The 20,062-nt window shown below is 37.4% G+C and overlaps 1 protein-coding gene across 1 annotated transcript in view; it reads left to right on the plus strand.

Annotated features, from left to right (window-relative positions):
* Window positions 1-226: 226 nt before the first annotated feature.
* The window catches only part of LOC143204896 (uncharacterized), a 96,479-nt gene continuing 76,643 nt past the window's right edge, over window positions 227-20,062 (plus strand). Inside the window, exon 1 of the mRNA XM_076417833.1 lies at window positions 227-338. The gene's annotated coding sequence lies outside the window, so the exon portion shown is untranslated. The remainder of the gene's footprint in view (window positions 339-20,062) is intronic.

A 20,062-nucleotide genomic window follows, 5' to 3' on the forward strand; every position in this document is an offset into this window, starting at 1 on the left:
GTTATCGTTATTATTTATGTTGGAGGGACCTTGAAACGACGTAGGTTCGCAAGGTAATATCTCGGATCCAATGGTGAGCCAAGTCGCGGTTCTTGTTATTTTTCAGAACGTTTTAAATACAAAGAATCGAAGTGTGCGTGCGCGCTCTCTCTCTCGCTCTCTTTCTATTACGTCGGTCGTTGTGACGCGGAAATTGAGCAACTCTCGGAAATTATTATTATGTGAAATACTGTTAATGTGTAACTACAGAAAAAAAAACGAAAAGTTATGTGCGAGGTGGATTATCGATTTGACTAGCACGAAAAATGTTTAATCGTTTTCGAGGAAGATATCTGAAGGTCATATAGTTTTTCTTCTTTATTAAAATAACGTGTAAATTGATAATAATGCTTAAAAGGTTAATAAAAAAATTATTTTTTTCATTTCTTATTATTTTAACAGCCAGCCATTTATGACATATTAAATCATATTAATACTGTTAGCGTCATCTTACATGACTTGGTTTAAGAGATATGTAAACATGTCAATAAATATTAACAGGCCTATATATTCATTTTAAGGGATTGAGAATACATGGTGGTACTATGTTTGAAATAGCATCACGTACATTTGTAATTAACTTCATGTTGAAGCCTCTCTGACAGGCTTCACTTTTCAGTATTTGTTATTAGGCCGAAGCGTGAACATATTTTTTTCAGTACGTTGAAAATATCTGAATTTTAACTGAGTAAATTATATTTTCGGGAGGTTTTACTTTTTTACTTCAATTTAAAGAAATAAGCGACTGAAGGTTATCGAATCATGCTCCATGCTCTATCAACTTCGACATATGCATATATGGTTTAGACGTTTTAAGAGTAATGTTTTTGACACCGAAGACAAAGAGCCTTCTAGACAGCCAAAAAAAATTGAAGACGAGGATTTGAAGATGTTACTCGGTGAAACCATCAATGGAACTCGCTATCGACTACAGTTGATGCGTTTGAGTCGAACACTGCGCGAAAAACTACCGTAATACGAGAAGAAACACAACAGTTTTATTTCTGATCATCGTCCGGTCCTTCTCAAACTCGGAAAACTCGCCACCTCTCAAGTCCCACTCACAAGAATCAGGAAAAATTAAATTCGCATCAAAAACGGTCTATGTACATTAGCTCGATTCACCCTTGATGCTGCAGACAAAAAGGAGACGAACCGAGCTTGCAAGGAGGTAAGGAAGGCCTGGCAAGCGTTGAAATGGAACTCGTTTCTCGCGGACTAAAGACTAGATGGCCCCCTTCTTTCTGGCGTGTCTCCAAATGCAACTTGGAAAAGACGCAGAATATCATCCCTCCCACTGGAAAAGTCCAAAAAAAGTCGAGCTCCTCGCAGAGACCTACGAGGCTCAGATGAAATGCTTCCCACCTGCAGAGAACACTAAAACAAAAGACAACGACACTGTCATCAAAAAATTCAACTCCATCAAAAGACCAGTAACCCCAGCCTTTTTTGTCAACCATTTCGTGTTTCCAAAGTCTCTACAGACTATAACCGGCAAACTTCAAACCAAAAACTCTACAGGTTTCGACGGAATATCGATTACCCAGTTAAAAAAGCTCCAGCATAAGCAGCCCGCGGAATTGGCAAACTCACAACCCAATCCGGTAGCCAAGCCAGCCACTAAATCTACCCAATCGAAAGCCAAGGCTAACGTACAGCCTTCGATTACAAAATTTGCCACCAGACCAGTGCAAAACAAGCCGACCACCAAGACGGCCCCACAGCCAGTACCGAAACAAGTTACCACAAGACCAACCCAAGACCAGCCTGCGCAGGTAAGTAGCCAGGTCACTAAACAAGTCTTAACCTCCACAGCAAAAACAGTGCTAACCGTTTCGGCGACTGTTTCTCAAAGTCCCCCAAAGGAAAAAATTCCGCCTATAGTGCTCCGTGATAAGAAGAGGTTCATGGAGCTCATTAGAATTACTAAGGCACAATCAATAGACATTATAACCCGAAATAAAAAGGACGGCATTTTCTTATTCGTCGCCACAAGCGACAATTACCGTAAACTTACTACCCTGCTCGAGGAAAGGAATTACCCTTACCATTCCTTCTGTCATCCGGAGGAGAGAGCATTCCGGGTAATAATAAAAAACATCCCAGAATCACTCTGCATTGACGAAGTACGTGAACTTCTCTTTGATCAAGGCTTCCATCCCAAATTTGTGCAAAGATGGAAATTAAAATCCGGGACAGAACTACCCATTGTTCAGGTAGTTGTCCCTCGCGAAGAGCGACAGATCATATATATGACCAAACTCGGCGTCATCACAGTGAAGGTCGAGGTCCAGAGGGGAAACGGCCAGCCAGTGCAGTGCTTCAACTGCCAGCTTTTCGGGCACTCCAGCTCATATTGCCGAGCCCCCCACGGTGCGTCAAATGTGCCGGGCATCACGACACTAGATCCTGTACCAAAATCCCAGAAGCACCTCCAAAGTGCAGCAACTGCGGTGAAATTCATACCGCAAACTTCAGCGGTTGCACCTGCCGTCCTGCTCCAAGAAAACCAAAAATTCCGACCGAAACCAGACCTCCACAAGGTTCTGCATGGAGTAACCAAGGTGGCAGAAAGCTAGCCCAAAAATTAGCCAGCGCTACCCAGCCTGCTCCAACTCAAACTCCTGCTCCAACCAATACACCGGACCTTAACTCCACCATGCAGGCGTTTACTGACCCGCAGGCTTTCCTACAAGTGATCGCCCTGGCTCACCAACTTGCTCGTCTTTTTCCAAATGTCGCCGCCTAAGCGGCAACACTTACCTGTCTCTATAACTTTCAGCAGCCTTTAACTCTTCGAAATGGCTGTTCCGAAATCTCTTATACTGATGACATGGAATGCAAATAGCTTACGCGGAAAGCAAGCGGAATTGGAGGACGTCATAACATTCTATGACGTCGACATCGTGCTCATCCAGGAAACTTTCCTGAAACCTTCGCATCGTCTCTCTTTCGAACACTTTTTTGTCTACAGAAACGATAGAACTCCGGGTCGAGGCGGTGGAACCGCCATTCTCGTCAGAAAAGGAGTCAAACACGAGCTCCTTCCATCGTTATCAGTAAACAACTTCGAAACAACCTCCATTAAAATCGATATCCAAGAACGTCCCTTCGTGATTACATCCCTGTACAGGAAATCTTCTGCATTCAACTATGCCGAATACCGATCACTCGTCGAAGGAAAATTTCCAAAAATAATAGGTGGCGACTTCAGCGCCCACCACCCCACCTGGGGGTGTTCCAAAGCGAACCCCGCGGGTAACGCCATCGTAGCTCTAAGTGCAGATCTGGGCTACGGTCTTGCCTTGCCAGATGAACCCACCCATCACCCTAGTACAGTCTCTCAAGGCGCAGCAAGAATCCTTGATTTCTTTATTCTTCAAGACGTAAATCGCCATTCCGAAGTTCGAGTCCTTGACGAACTAGACTCTGATCATCGTCCGATCCTTCTCAAACTCGGAAACTGCGCCACCACTCAAGTCCCACTAACAAGATTCAGGAAAAAAACCGACTGGAAAAACTACCAATCTCTTCTCCTGAAATCCGATCCAATTCCGAAAATTAACACATCAGAACACCTCGAGGAAGCCGTACTCAAGCTAACTCGCGATATTCAGTCTGCTCACGAATCTTCCACAGTCAAAATTTCATCACAACCCCAGCCGTGGAAAAACAATCTTCCCGCTTCTCTTAAACGTGAAATTCGCATCAAAAACGGTTTATGCAGATTAGCTCGATTCACCCTTGATGCTGCAGACAAAAGGGAGGCGAACAGAGCATGCAAGAGGGTAAGGGCGGCCGTCTCGACTTGGCGAGCAATGAAATGGAACTCATTTCTCGCGGACCAAAGGCTGGATGGCCCCCCTTCCTTCTGGCGTGTCTCCAAATGCCTCGTGGGGAAGACGCACAATGTCATCCCTCCCCTGAAGTCAGCGGTTACAGGAAATTTTGCAGTCACTGACCAAGAAAAAGTCGAGCTCCTTGCAGAGACCTACGAAGCTCAAATGAAATGCCTCCCACCCGCACAGAACACTAAAACTAAAGACATTGACACTGTCATCAACGAATCCAACTCAGTCAAAAGACCAGTAACCCCCGCCTTTCTTCTCAACCATTTTGTATCTCCAAAGTCTCTACAGACTATGATCGGCAAACTTCAAACCAAAAAATCTCCAGGTTTCGATGGAATATCGATTACCCAGTTAAAAAAGCTCCCGCATAAGCAACTCGCAGAACTGGCAAACATTATTAACTCCATCATGAGACTGCAACACTTCCCGGCGTCTTGGAAACACGCACATATAGCGGTTATACCCAAGAAAGGAGCAAAATCATCTCCATCTGATTACAGGCCTATCAGCCTTCTCAGCGCCATTTCGAAGCTTGCCGAGAGGGCAATACTCTACGCTCTCAACTCTTTCACAAAGGAAAACAACATCATTCCAGATGAACAATTCGGCTTTCGCGCTCACCATTCATCCGTCCATCAAGCTTCCCGTCTGGCTGCACACATCCATCATGCTCTTGACCAACGTAAAAAGCTTGGAGCAGTTCTTCTGGACCTAACCAAAGCCTTCGACAAGGTCTGGCACGACGGATTGTTCGCAAAGTGCGTGCGGTTAGGCCTCCCAGAAGACCTAACCGCTCTCATCAAGTCCTATCTCTCGGACAGATCTTTCCAGGTCAAGATCAGGGCGTCACTTTCCAGTCGTAAACAAATCGATGCTGGCGTACCTCAAGGTTCCCCGCTGGCCCCAGCCTTATTTAATCTCTTTATTTCAGATATGCCGAGAAAAGAGCATATTGACGTCGCCTTTTACGCTGACGACACTGCTTTCTTCACGGCCGCCAGGTTCGAAGTTACAATTCATGAGCGTTTACAAAAACAGCTCGATCATGCGGTCAAGTAGTTCAAATTCTGGAGGTTGCAAATCAACCCCCTGAAAACCCAGGCCATCATTTTCCATAAGAAGCGTTACGCACTGCGCGTCTCGCAACTTAAGATCGACACCGCAATAATTCCATGGCTGGATAACGTCACGTACCTAGGTCTTCACTTCGACCGGCGGTTCGGTTGGCATTCCCAAATCCAGAAAGCAATCCAAAAAGGTTCGGGGATAGCAAACCTGCTATCTCCTCTGATCTGCCCTTCTAGCAGGCTTCCCATCTCCATCAAATGCTTATTTTACAAGATGTTAATTCGATCCGTACTCCTCTACGGATCTAATGTCTACTTCAAGTTTGTTACACCCAACCAGGTCAAACGGCTTCAAGTTTTCCAAAATAAGCTCCTCAGGAGAATATTAAACGCTCCATGGTTTGTCAGAAATAATCAAATCCATAGGGAAACTGACACTCCAGAAATCAAGCACTTCATATCTCAATCATTCCACAAACAACAACTCAGCTCAAGTTCTTCTGAAAACGTGCTTGTTCGCGAGCTGGTCGACATGCTGGGAGCTTAGCACCGCGTCACCGCTAAGCTCTCCCCCTTTTCCAGGCTGAAACGACCTCATCCGTCGCTACAGTCATAACTTTTGCCCCCATACAACAGTACCCAGTTGTGTGTTAACTCAGGTTCGCGAATCAATAGAATCGCCGGGCTCTCGTGCCCAATAACGGCTGCCCGATCAGCGGGTGCCATATCCCCAAATTTAATGCAGTAGCAGTAGTGATCCACAGGGGTCAACTGTGAGGCGGTTTCGGTTTAGTGTATTGGTAAGCCCAGAGGCAGTCCCACATAACCCGGTCCAACTTGTCACTCCAGGGCAAGTCTCCGCGACCAGGTATGCGTCATGCATTCCACCGCCTGGTTTTTAGGCCAGAACAAAAAAAAAAAAAAAAAAAAAAAAGGAATTGGCAAACATCATTAACTCCATCATAAGGCTGCAAAATATTGGGAAATGTCCCGAGGTCTTGGAAACACGCACATATAACGGTTATTCCCAATAGAGGAGTAAAATCATCTCCATATGACCACAGACCCATCAGTCTTCTCAGTGCCATTTCGAAGCTTGCTCTCAACTCTTTCACAAAGGACAACAACATCATTCCTGATTAACAATTCGGCTTTCGCGCTCATCATTCATCCGTCCATCAGGCTACCCATCCGGCCGCTCACGCTCACGCTCTTAACTAATGTAAAAAGCTTGGAGCAGTCCTTCTGGACCTAACCAAAGCCTCCGACAAGGTCTGGCACGAAGGTTTGATAGCAAAATGCGTGCGGTTAGTCCTCCCAGAAGACCTAACTGCTCTCATCAAGTCCTATCTATCGGACAGATCTTTCCAGGTCAAGATCAGGAAAACATTTTCCTGTCGAAAATAAATCGATGCTGGCGTACCTCAAGGTTCCCCGCTGGCCCCAGCCTTATTTAACCTCTTTATTTCAGATCTGCCGAGAAAAGAGCACATTGGCATCGCGTTTTACGCTGACGACACTGCTTTCTTCACGGCCGCCCGGTTCGAAGTTTCTACAGGTTGCAAATCAACCCCCTGAAAACCCAGGCCATCATTTTCCATAAGAAGCGTTACGCACTGCGCGCCTCGCAACTTAAGATCGACACCGCAATAATTCCATGGCTGGATAATGTCACGTACCTAGTTCTCCACTTCGACCGACGTTTCGGTTGGCATTCCCAAATCCAGAAAGGTCCGGGGATAGCAAACCTGCTATCTTCTCTGACCTGCCCTTCTAGCAGTCTTCCTATCTCCATCAAATGCTTATTTGATAAGATGTTAATTCAGTTCGTACTCCTCTACCGATTTAATGTCTACTTCAAGTTTATTACACCCAACCAGGCGAAACGGCTTCAAGTTTTCCAAAATAAGCTCCTCAGGAAAATCTTAAACGATCCATGGTTTGTCGGAAATAAACAAATTCATAGTGAAACTGACACTCCAGGAATCAAGCACTTCATATCTCAGCCATTCCACAAACAACAACTCAGTTCAAGTTCTTCTGAAAACGCGCTTGTTCGTGAGCTGGTCGACATACTGGAAGCTTAGCACCGGGTCACCGCTAACCTCTCCATTTTCCAGGCTGAAACGACCTCATCTGTCGCTGCAGTCATAACTTTTGCCCCCATACGACAGTATCCAGTTGTGTATTAACTCAGGTTCACGAATCAATAGAATCGCCGGGCCCTCGTGCCTAATAACGGCTGCCCGATCAGCGGATGCCATATCCCCAAATTTAATGCACTAGCAGTAGCAACCCACAGGGGTCAACTGTGAAGCGGTTTCGGTTTAGTGTATTGGTAAGCCCAGAGGCAGTCCCACATAACCTGGTCCAACTTATCACTCCAGGGCAAGTCTCCGTGACCAGGTATGCGTCATGCATTCCACCGCCTGGTTTTAGGCCAGAACAAGAAGACAATTTTATTGTTCAACATGACAACGCTCGACTACATGTTCCAAAACTAGTGGAAACATACTTGAAATATTAAAATGGAAGATAGTACCTGTGTAAGTAGGGCTTCCCTTATAAAAGTACCAAAAAGTGAGTCGATTAGTGGATAACCTTTAGAGCTTCAGATAAATTATCTGAAAAATGGCAAAAAGCAGCGGTTATCAATCGACCAAACCGTCAAATCAGATCAGTTATCCAGTTTCTAATAACTAAACTAACATGTCCGAATAATTTCCGTTATTCGACAAAAAAAAACGAATATCAATAAATTTTGTTAAAATAATGTATTCGTTATATAATTTTATCACATCAGCCTCTTGGAGCTTTTTAGTGATTTCTCAATTTCAAGAACTAATATACTCCTAGTTGTCTACATTACGAACTTAAGTATTAGATTACAACACAATTGCGCTCAGGAATGTTACAGATTGTCTATGTTGAGTTGTGCCAGGATCTTTTATAGGTTTTCGCAAGATTTAGTCGACTATAAGGGTTGCATTCCAATTTTTTATTATTTATTACGTTGTTAGTAGTTGTTGCCGACTAACCTACAGTTTATCTTTACAATAGTTCAAGTCTAGGTATTATATCTAGTTTGTAATCTAATAATTTTACACTTACATATGTAAAACAGGTAAAAAATTGGGCAAGTAATATAGCAGTAAGATAGATATATAGGTTTCTTTTTCACACAGATTTAGGCTTAACCCTCTAGTAGTTCAAATAGATGCAACAAATTCTTAATGACAAGATAAGCAATGGTAAAGACATGCCTTATTCGATTCATTGGAGAGTTTTCTTACCACGAAATATAACTAAATCATTCAATTTCTTCCAAAAAAATCGGATTCTATTTTAAAATTTAATAGTTTTAACTTATTATATAAGTTTATTTATTTATTTGTTTGTTTATTTATTCTTTTAATATCTATTATATCGGTTTTATCGTTGTCCTTACCCTTTTACTTCATGTATTTTAACTTATTAATGGACTATAGTGAGCTATTATTTTGAATTTTTCTAGGATAGTCTTTAAAAAATGCTGACGCAGTAAAGGCCTTTACATTTTACATTACATATGCTTAGTACTACCTCAATTTACAAATAAATTTTTTACTACTATTCTGTTATACTTGCAATAATAGACAATCAACGCGAGTACGGGATTAATACGTCAGTTTAAGTTTTTCCAAAATTAAAATAAAACTAAACTACATAAGCTAACACTCCAAAATTCCGATTTGCTTGCGTTGGATTACTAGATGGTTTCATGTTTTAATGCAAACCACATGTTTGAACCCCACAGGACCAAATTGGCTTTATGGATGACTGATAAACCAATTTCTTTAATTTTAGGTCAAGTTGAGAGTATTTTCCGACTAACAAGTGCAGTTGCTTGGCTTTGAGTATAATCTACTTTGTTTTTTGTCTAACGTGATGTCTCCAATTTAACCTACCATCGAGATAAATGCCGAGGTATTTAGCTGAGTCTGCTGGAGGAATCGGGCATACGTCAAGTAATTAACATGGACAGATTTGGAACTATTAATCTGTATGTCCAGTCCGTTTGTAAAAGGAAGTTCAAATCAGCATCATTTATAAGAATATAAACTAAATTAGGTAAATTTACCACCAAGATTAAAACGAAAGAATGTTTAGCTTCGCTCTTATAAACTCGTAATGCATTCAAAGTTTGTTACATTTATATATCGCCTACAATATCTCGATAAAAATTTTTCGGTCGTTAACTAAGATGGTTGAACACAATCTGACTGTCTAATTATTAGCCGAGCATATGATTCTTCGACTTTCACGTTTTCATTTTTAGAAACCTAGCAGAAAATTATCATTATTTTGAATACTATTATTTTTTCACTTTTAAATTATAATCATTATAAATACATTATTTAAAATTTTCAAATAAGCTGTGTTTACTAGTACTAGTAGGAGAATTGATATTCTATTATAATAATTATTAACACACAAAAATGAAAATGTACACAATAAATAGAACCAAAAATAGAAACGAAAATTAATATGAATATAATTTACCATTATTTTTTTTTAAATTAATTACATCTTACATTAGATATGCTTAGTACAATCTTAATTCACAAATTAATTTATTGCTACTGTTCTATTGTACTTGCATTAGTATACAAGCAAGAGGGGATTGTACGGGATTGATACATCAGTATGTAACAGGTCAATTGAAAAGTTCTCGCACTACCATAGTAAAACACATTTTTTTGGCAAAATTAGGTTTTTTTATTCAACATAATTCCCTTCACGGGTGATACACTGATTATAGCAATCCTCAAACTTTTTGATACCATTTTTGTAGTACGATTTGTCCTTTGATTCAAAATAGGCCTCAGTTTCGTCGATCACCTCTTCATTCGACCAAAATTTCTACCCAGCGAGCATCCTTTTGAGACCTGAGAACAGGAAATAGTCGAAGCATTTCGAAATTAATGGATTTTTGCCATCGTTTTCACTGAATTGTGACACGGTACATTGTCTTAGTGAAGCAGCACATTCTTTTTCTTCAAATGCGGCTGTTTTTTCGGCGATTTCGTCGTTCAAACGGTCCAATAACACTATGTAATAGTCACTGTTGATAGTCCTTCCTTTTTCAAGGTAGTCAATGAAACTTATTCTATGCGCATCCCAATATACAGACGCCATAACCTTGCCAGCCGACTGTTGCGTTTTCCCACACTTTAGAGCGGCTTCATCGCGTGTAGTCCACTCGGATAACTGTCGATTGGACATCGGAGTGAAATGATGGAGCCATGTTTCTTCCATTGTCACATATCAACGCAAAAACTCGAGTTTATTACGCTTGATCATCTTCAAACCCTGCTCCGAATCATCAACTCGTCATTGTTTTTGGTCAAAAGTAAGCTCGCGCCGCACCCACTTTGCACAGAGCTTTCTCATACCCAAATATTCGTGAATAATCTGATGTACACGTTCAGCTTATATCTATAGAGTGTCTGCTATGTCATTCAATTTTAATTCATCATTCAAAATTATTTTGTGATTAATAACCTCTTTTTGTTTCGTCGGTAACAACCTCTTTTGGGTCCCCACTGCATTCACCGTCTTCGGTGCTCATTGCACCACGTCTAAACTTATCATACAAATCCTTAATGGTTGATTTTCCTGGGGCAGTGTCCGGAAACTCGGCATCAAGCCAAGTTTTTGCTTCAACTGTATTTTTTTCCTTCAAAAACAATATTTTATCAACACGCGAATTTCCTTTTTATCCATTTTTTCACAATAACAAAAGTTGCCTCACTCAAAATGCTATAATTCACAAACAAATGATCCGACAGAGGTCAAATTTATACACGCATCTTTTGAGGGTTAGGGCTAACTAAAAAACATATGGATTTAATTCTAGTAGCGCCATCTATTATTAAATGCCCATCTATCATCCTTTATAGCAACAACGCAAAAGTTCGTTACCAGAAGAACTTAAGAGAAAGAAAAAGAGCTATTATAGATTCATCCATATATTATAGGAACGATTATTTACAGCGAGATCCTCAGTTAACGTCTGTCACTGAGGAAATCAAGGAAATCCCAAAGATACTTTAAAGCAATTCTTGGATAGCACTCGAACGGAAAAACTATTTTGGTCTTGTGTAATGAAACATATCGAACAGAAAAATAATAGTTTTAATTAATAAAGGGAGATTACGACTGTAGAGATTATTAATTTTTAAACCAAATTAATATAAGAACAAATTCGATAACAACTAGTCAGTATGTATTAATTATAATTTGAAAACTAATAATAATGAACAATAATTGTAGAACATAATTGTGTTGAACTAAAACTAAACTGAACGAGCCACTTAGCAAGAGAATCTCTTCGAAATGAAAGTTATTGATCGACAACAACCGACGACGAAAACTTGATAGCATCAACAGCAAGCCCTTCCCCTCATATTTTAAATTTGTAATATAATTCTTTTTTTTTTCACAAGGACCAAACGAGTCATCTTTATTTAATTGGTATATACCGGATAATTAAAAGGCCAGGGTACTGTTTGCCTAAATAAAAATCGTGAACGGTTTTTTTTTCATTTCAGGTCGTTAATTTTTTGGCATTCTGATAAATATTATATGAATGGAACCGTTGGGTTTTGTGGTAGAAGGTTTTTAATTAAAATTTTAAATTCACTTTGTAAACTTCTTTTATAATTCAGATACATATCGGATTTATTTTGTTGAACTATTAGGAATCTTTTGAATGATGATATTTCAATTGTATGTGACCAATTGACCAATGACCAATTCTAACCAAGTTTAACTGAGTAACTTTGTCATGTTTCGTAACTGGTAAGGTTCTTTTATGAGTACATGTTCCCTATAGCTGTGTACCTAATTATTATTTTTTAATTTTTAATAAGTTCCTTATTTATTTTTTAATGTCGGTTCAATTTTTTTTGTTAAAAATATTTTATTTATCTCTTTTTGGTGTTAGATATTTACTCAATAAATTACGCAGTTATACTATTGAGTATTACAATGGGTAGACCAAGTAAAGTATGTCGATAAATATAAATAAAGAAACAATGATTGAAAATAAGGAACGGTTCGGGCCTCGGGGTCCGCTACTGACCCTAGGTGATTTGACAAATGTTCTAACCAAATTAGAACAACAAAAATGTGTTGCCTCCGCCGGGGATCAAACCCGCGACCTCTGCGTATGAGCTGAACGCTCTAACCATTAGACCATACAAGCAGTTACCTGCAATATTTCTACGACTTCTCATATGATGTAGTTTAAAAAAAACTGAATGACTTTTTCATTGAACGACTTCCGATTTTCTATCACATCAGTTCAGCAATAACATTAGACACAAATATTTGATGATTTTAGATAACAAAACCTTTTGAAATATGAGGGTTTCCCTCGATTTCCTCGGATTCCACCATCAGTTCCTGATTTGGTCCCAATGGGACCAACTCGGAAGTGTACTATTTCGAATAAAAAAAGAATTTTGGAAATCCGTCCATAATTGGCCGGAGAAATCGGTGAATATACATTAAAAAAATATACAGTTGAACATAGAACCTCCTTATTTTTTGAAGTCGATTAAAACAGGAGTACCAAAAGGAAGTGAATTGAGACACAGTTTTTTAACTACTTTACACAAGTGATAAATAATTGCACCTAAACCTTGAGATAAAAATTATCCAAAGTAAATATGTTAATAATCAGACCGCAGAAACACCTATAATAATACAGGGTGTCCGAAAAAAACTGCCTGAAAGTTTACTTTATCCAAACTTGAAAGTTTTGTACCGTAATAAACTAATTTTTGTCTCATCAGATACTCCAGGTGTTTATATGCCACCGTATTAAGTTTAAACTGTATGCTAACTAATTTTGTCGTGGTTTCGAGATGTCACGCCATCGATCATTTCAAAGAGACTCAGCATGAGGTGAAAGGGAGAAAGTGGAAGAAAGTGCACCGCCAATACTTCTGCTAAATGCAAGGTCATCAAGAAGCTAGTGCAGCGAAATTCAAGAATCCCCGAGAAAAGTCGCCCTTAAGACTGGTATAACCAAGTCATCGTTTCATCAAGTAGCCAAGAAGGAGCTCAACTTCAAGGCATACAAGTTCCAAAAATTTCAGCTCCACACAGATGAGAACATGTTGGTACGGCTTGAAAGACGTCTCCAACTCAAGCATAAGGCCGCTGCTCAGTGATGGGAGCACTTCACTGTTCGCCGTTGAGCACGCATAACCACCAAAATGACAGAAACTGATTCTCCAGGCTCCCCGCACGTTGGCTATCCTCAAACACCACCAAAATCCTCAGTCAACCATGGTATCAGGTGGAATTTACGCCAGCAGCAAGACCCCTCCTCGTCTTTGTGGAACAAGAGGACAAAATCAATCAAGAAGTGTATTATTGCGACATTCTCCAGGCTGTCGTACTTCCGTCGGCTCGACAGCAATTCGGAGATACGAATTAGACGTTCCAACAGGACGCCGCTCTGGTCCATAAGCCAAAAGCGACGTAAGATTGGTATCGAGCCCATTTTCCGGACACATAAATATTAAAACCTAAATGGACCTACGGAACTTAGGGGACTGATTACTTACGTCAAGACCTTCTGATACCGACTGCCACTCAGAAAGTCAAGAGAATCACAAGGAGACATAAAGAGTGGCTATTCTCATGTTAACACTCTGATAATACTTGGGAACGTTGTTATTGCCTATTATGTAACACACTTAGTTGTAGATGCTCTACAAGTTTTAATAACTACCCTACAATCATCATAACATCAAATTGTCTTGATTTATTTTCTATGGAATCACAAATACGCTCTCTTTAGATTTAACTTCAAGATTTATGTCAATATATATTTTTTTATTAATATAGATAAGACAACACAGTTGATATTACCGTTCTATATCTATTATATTTTTATCACCGATAATTATGACAGCCCATTACAAATAAGTATAGTAGTTAATCAGAAAGAATTAAATATTGATAGAAATAATCGTTTGTTGGGACTCTTCCGGTCAAAAATAACAATTTCAATTTTCGGATATTGGTTTAGAAAATTTATACGTCGTAGAAAATGTGTCAATCGATAAGAAAAAAAGATCTGTAGTCGAATAATTGAAATTAATTATTACATCAAATTATTATGGATGATCTCAAACAATATTTTTCAATAAAATGTCATACAAAATACCAAATATAATATTTTATATTTTCTAATTCTAAGTCGTTTATAACAAAAACTACATTATCAACAAACCATTGATTAATAAATAATTTAAAAAAACTTCAACAATTTTTTTATTGCAATAAAAATTGTTTTATAAAATATTTTGTTATAACTACACATATAATAAATAATCAGGCCAAAGATTCAATATTAGGTCGAAGCAGGGTCAATTTTGACCGAGATAATTCTTCTCGAACATACAAAGAATCAGTAAAGAACTTATTAATAATATGTTATTGTGATTTTTAATGTTATATTACAAATACAACACTGGACAATCAATGTAAATCATTAATTGATTCGTTATCAAACTTACTCAATTTTTTTGTATTACTCTTCGTGATTCCACAATCTGTCCTATTGACAATAAGTATTTCTTATGTCTATATTATATATACATGGCATGTAGAAAATCACTTCGTTAAGCAATCTTCTCTATAAAATATTATCTTAATTAATTAGTCTTATTCTAAAGCTTATTCTAAAGTCTACATATGTCCAGTAATCAGATCAGGTGGTGTTAAACGTTTTAGTCTACGCACTTCACTATCACGTGGCATATTTAGCTGATTAGCGAGTACATTGGGATGCACTGACACTCTTTCGAAGTAGTTCACACGAACATATTTAATTACAGTCGTTATAGGTTCTAATGGAATATCGCGTTGTATCACTTTATTTGAAATATAGTACGGAGCATCAGCAATGGCACGCAACACCTTATTTTGGAACCGTTGAATGATGGATATATTAGATTTGCTAATACTATACTGGACCAAGTACACTACCTTGCGGAACTCCTGAATATATGGGGTTTAATTCGGTATGTTCATCGTCTTCATTTACAATAAAATGTCTATCAGTGAGATACGATTTTAGTAACTAATAGTCCGGATGAGGGAGAAGTTTCTTTAGTTTAACCTGTAAGCCCGTATGCCATACTTTGTCAAAAGCCTGAGATATGTCTAGAAAAGCGGCCGAACAATATCTTTTGGCATTTAGTTCAGTGTCTATTTTGTTTACAAGTCTATGCACTTGTTCTATAGTCCCATGCTTATTGCGAAAGCCAAACTGATGTTCTGGAATAATTTTTCTTTTTTCTATTATATAGTTTAGCTTCTTGATGTACAGTTTCTCGAAAACTTTCGAGATTATCGGTAATAAACTTATAGGTCGGTAGGAGGTCACATCTTCTGGTATTTTTATACTAGGGAAGTAATTAATTCGTAGCATAGCATTAAATATAAATGTTAATAGTTTTATACCTTTTTCTGATAGTTCTTTTAAGATCTTACCAGTAATTAAGTCATAACCAGGAGCTTTTTTAATATTAATCTCTCTCATTATTGTTTGTTTAACTTTTTTGACCGTTAATTTCTCGTGCGGCAAGTCCATTTGAAATGGCAAATCTAGAAAGCTGGTATTTTTATTTTCCTCATCTTTATGTAGCTGAGACTGGAAAGGTTTAAAAACATTTTTTAAGTGTTTTGAGAAAATGCCAGCCTTCTCTTTATTGCTTCTAGCCCAATTATTTTCGTTTCTTTTAATAGGTGGGTTATGCTGTTGAGGTCTCTTAAGCTTTCTTGTTGCTTTCCACAACGAATAGTATGTAGCCTCAGTTGGTGTCAAATTCTCTAGGTATTCTTGAATTCCTTGGTTTTGTTCAATTTGGATTAGTTCTTTCAGCTCTTTTATTGCCCTATTAAATTTTTTTTATTCTCTTCAGTCCTTTGCTGTTGCCAATTCCGTCGTAATTTTCTTTTTTCTGCTATCATTTTCTTTGAAATGTTTCACTGTTAGAAGTCGCGGAATATGCTGCCTCCTGTATATTTTTGTACGATTAATTCTGCTATTTCTATATCCATTTCAGTTTTTAGCGGTAAGTTTAGAGAGATGTTTCGGTCTAAGTTTTCTCTAAATAAGGGCCAGTTAGTTCTATTATTGCACAGAGAAGGAGGTTTATCTTTGATGGTAATTTTTGAAGAAATTGTTACTATTATTGGTGAATGATCAGAAGATAGGTCGAAACATGATTCTGCATGACACTTTTTTGTATCAATATTTTTTGTAATACAGAAATCTATAGTATCTGGTTTTTTATTTCTGTCTGAAGGCCAATATGTAGGTTCACCAGTAAGGATATATTGTAAATTATCTGTCTTTATTGCTTTTAGCAGTTCTCTACCTTTTGAGGTTATTATTCTTGAACCCCACATTAAATGTTCTGCATTGTAAAACTTACTCAAATAATAAATAATTAAAGTGTAGTACGTGAGTGTCTTATTTACAATTAAATAGGTGAAAGATCAAATGATGAAGCCACAGTAAATTGATTATATTTTATGTAAGATTAAAAAAAACATGTTTGTAAAAAATATAAAGTTGTCGTTAAACTAAATGACCGAAAACAACTATTCACAGAAAGTTTATGATCAAATTATTATTTTAGATTTGTTATGTTAACATCTATTATGGGAAAAAAACTAATATCCACACACCAGTTTGAGTTTATTAATAAACATTCAACAATTGATCAGGTGCATAGAATAATAGATATTTGTAGTAAGGACAGTTCTATAACTAATCTACATATAAGATAAACCACAAAAGGAAAACAACATGTTGGCTAGATTTGCTGATAATACTACGACTCTTGCTGTCAGAGACAATAGTGAAGAAACAGCCTAAAAATTAGAACAGATCAGTAAAAAAATAAAAAATGGATCTCAAACCTGACAAATGAAAATTAAGCAAAGTAAATCTATGTAAGCGCAGTTCATCTGATTATCCAGGAACGACTGTTGATGTAAAGCATCGCTGGAAGTAAAATAAAAGGAAATAATTGAAAGAAAATTACTACATAATAAACTACTATATGATACAAGCAAATATTAAAATTTATATAGACCAACAGATTTTAATTATTATTAGGCTGAACACTGTAGTTAGGACCGATGGGTCCTCTTACATATATATATATATATATATATATATATATATATATATATATATATATATATATATATATATATACCTAGATTTAAGCTGTTGTAAAAATAAAGTCTAAATTAATCGGAAACAACATAATAAATAAAAAGAATACATATATTTTACAGCATCTAACATAAGATTGACGAATCTTTCGTGATATAACCCGGACTAAATACCATTAGATTGTCGTTTATACTGAATTTTCTCTAAATTCCCATTCTTATTATTGACGTCAAAGCCGTGAAAGTAATTTGTCTCAATTATTTGTCCCAAAAAAAAACCCAGCGATATAAAACTACGTTGGTCGCTGAAGAAATTCATACGCAAATAATATTTAAAAGTTTAATATTTAAATTTAAAATCTAAGTTAAATCTAGTTAACCTTAGTTAAGTTAATCAATATAGAGATACCTATATTTAGAAAGAAACTTATAATTATAATTATCACTACATAGTATAAAACAAAGTCGCCTTTTCTGTCCCTATATCCCTATGTGAGCTTAAATCTTTAAAACTACGCAACGGATTTTGATGTGGTTTTTTTCAATAGATAGAGTGATTCAAGAGGAAGGTTTATATGTATAATACATGCATAATATACTAAGGCAACATTGCTAATTTTAGAGGTTTCTAACGTGATGTCGTAAATTAACCTATTTTTTTAGGCTTATTTAGCAATTAGCAAAAACGCTGCCTAACCCTACGAGTTAGATCAAATTAATGTACTACAGTATTGTACACCATAAAAAAGTCTACACAAAAGTCCGCGATGGTATATGTTTATCTTTTAGGGATTACCCACATTAACCATTTTTATTGTTTACTTTTTACGTGAGAAAATGGCTTATTTACGAAGCTATTTTAAGCAATACGGCATTAATCCTTAACGAATTAAGTACCTTAAATACAGTGTGCAATTAATATAGATCAATATGGTTCCTTACAGCATGTAAATTAAACAAATATTTTCGGAGATATTACAAATTTAAAATTTGCGTTTAAAAATGTGTAATGTAATAAAAATTGTATGAATTTAGATATTCCAAAGATAGCAGGAAATCTTCATAGTAAGTATAGGGGAAGAGGAATTGTTTTACTCCAAATTTAATGCGTGCAGGCCAAGGGCAGTAATGAATGAACCAAAAATACTGGATCGATTTTAATCATGTTTTCATTGAGTGACATAGGCATATATATTTTATGCCCGTGCAAAGTCGGAGCGGGCCGCTATGTTTTTATATAGAACGTTCATATTTTTTCTTTAGTGTATTTAATTTAGTATCAGCATTGCACCCGCGCGAAGCCGGGGCGGGTCGCTAGTATAATATATAATATTAATACCATATTAGAGTTGATTTGGCATGTAAATTTCAAACGAATTTTAAACCACGAAAAACCACTTATAACAAATAATTCAGCTTAATTCTAACTTGAAAAATAGACATTTTTTTTTTTTATTACTCTTCGTGAGTCCACAATCTGCCCTATTGGCAATAAGTATTTCTTATGTCTATATTATATATACATGGCATGTAGAAAATCACTTCATTAAGCAATCTTCTGTATAAAATATTATCTTAATTAATTAGTCTTATTCTAATGCTTATTCTAAACTCTACATATGTCTAGTAATCAGATCAGGTGGTGTTAAACGTTTTAGTCTACGCACTTCACTATCACGTCGCATATTTAGCTGATTAGCGAGTACATTGGGATGCACTGACACTCTTTCGAAGTACTTCACACAAACACGTTGGATTACACTCGTTATAGGTTCTAGAGGAATATCGCGTTGTATCACTTTATTTGAAATATAGTACGGAGCATCAACAATGGCACGCAACACCTTATTTTGGAACCGTTGTATGATGGATATATTAGATTTGCTAGCGGTACCCCATAGTTGAATTCCATATGTCCAAATGGGCTTGAGTATAGACTCATACAGCAATACCTTGTTATCTAATGATAACTTGGATTTGCGCCCAATGAGCCAATACATTTGATATAATTTTAGTCCTAGTTGTTTCCGTTTAGAGAGTATGTGCTTCTTCCAGGTTAGGCGTCGATCTAAATGCATACCAAGATATTTAACATGCTCTGCTTGGGGGAGTTGACGATGATTGATATTTACTGGTGGACATGTTCTTCTACGCAGGGTAAACGTTATATGCGTGGATTTTGATTCATTGGCTTTAATGCGCCATGTCTTCAACCATAATTGTATTTGCTCCAGGTGGGTTTGTAGGTTTATTGATGCTGTGACTGGATCTTCATGGGATGCTAAGATTGCTGTATCGTCTGCATATGTTGCCACAGTAGTTATTTTTGTGGTGGGCAGATCAGCCGTATACAGAAGATACAGTACTGGACCCAGTACACTACCTTGCGGAACTCCTGAATATATGGGATTTAGTTCGGTATATTCATCGCCTTGATTTACAATAAAATGTCTGTCAGTGAGATACGATTTTAGTAGCTGATAGTCCGGATGAGGGAGAAGTTTCTTTAGTTTAACCTGTAAGCCCGTATGCCATACTTTGTCAAAAGCCTGAGATATGTCTAGGAAAGCAGCCGAACAATATCTTTTGGCATTTAGGTCGGCGTTTATTTGATTTACAAGTCTATGCACTTGTTCTATAGTCCCATGCTTATTGCGAAAGCCAAACTGATGTTCTGGAATAATTTTTCTTTTTTCTATTATATAGTTTAGTTTTTTTATGTATAATTTCTCGAAAACTTTCGAGATTACTGGTAATAAACTTATAGGTCGGTAGGAGGTCACATGTTCTGGTATTTTTCCTGGTTTAAGTATCATTAATATTTTAGCTACTTTCCAGATACTAGGGAAG

The sequence above is a fragment of the Rhynchophorus ferrugineus genome, unplaced genomic scaffold (genome assembly GCF_030347505.1).
Source record: "Rhynchophorus ferrugineus isolate W39M unplaced genomic scaffold, kcgeb_rfMv2 rfM11, whole genome shotgun sequence".
In the NCBI taxonomy this organism is placed as follows: domain Eukaryota; kingdom Metazoa; phylum Arthropoda; class Insecta; order Coleoptera; family Curculionidae; genus Rhynchophorus; species Rhynchophorus ferrugineus.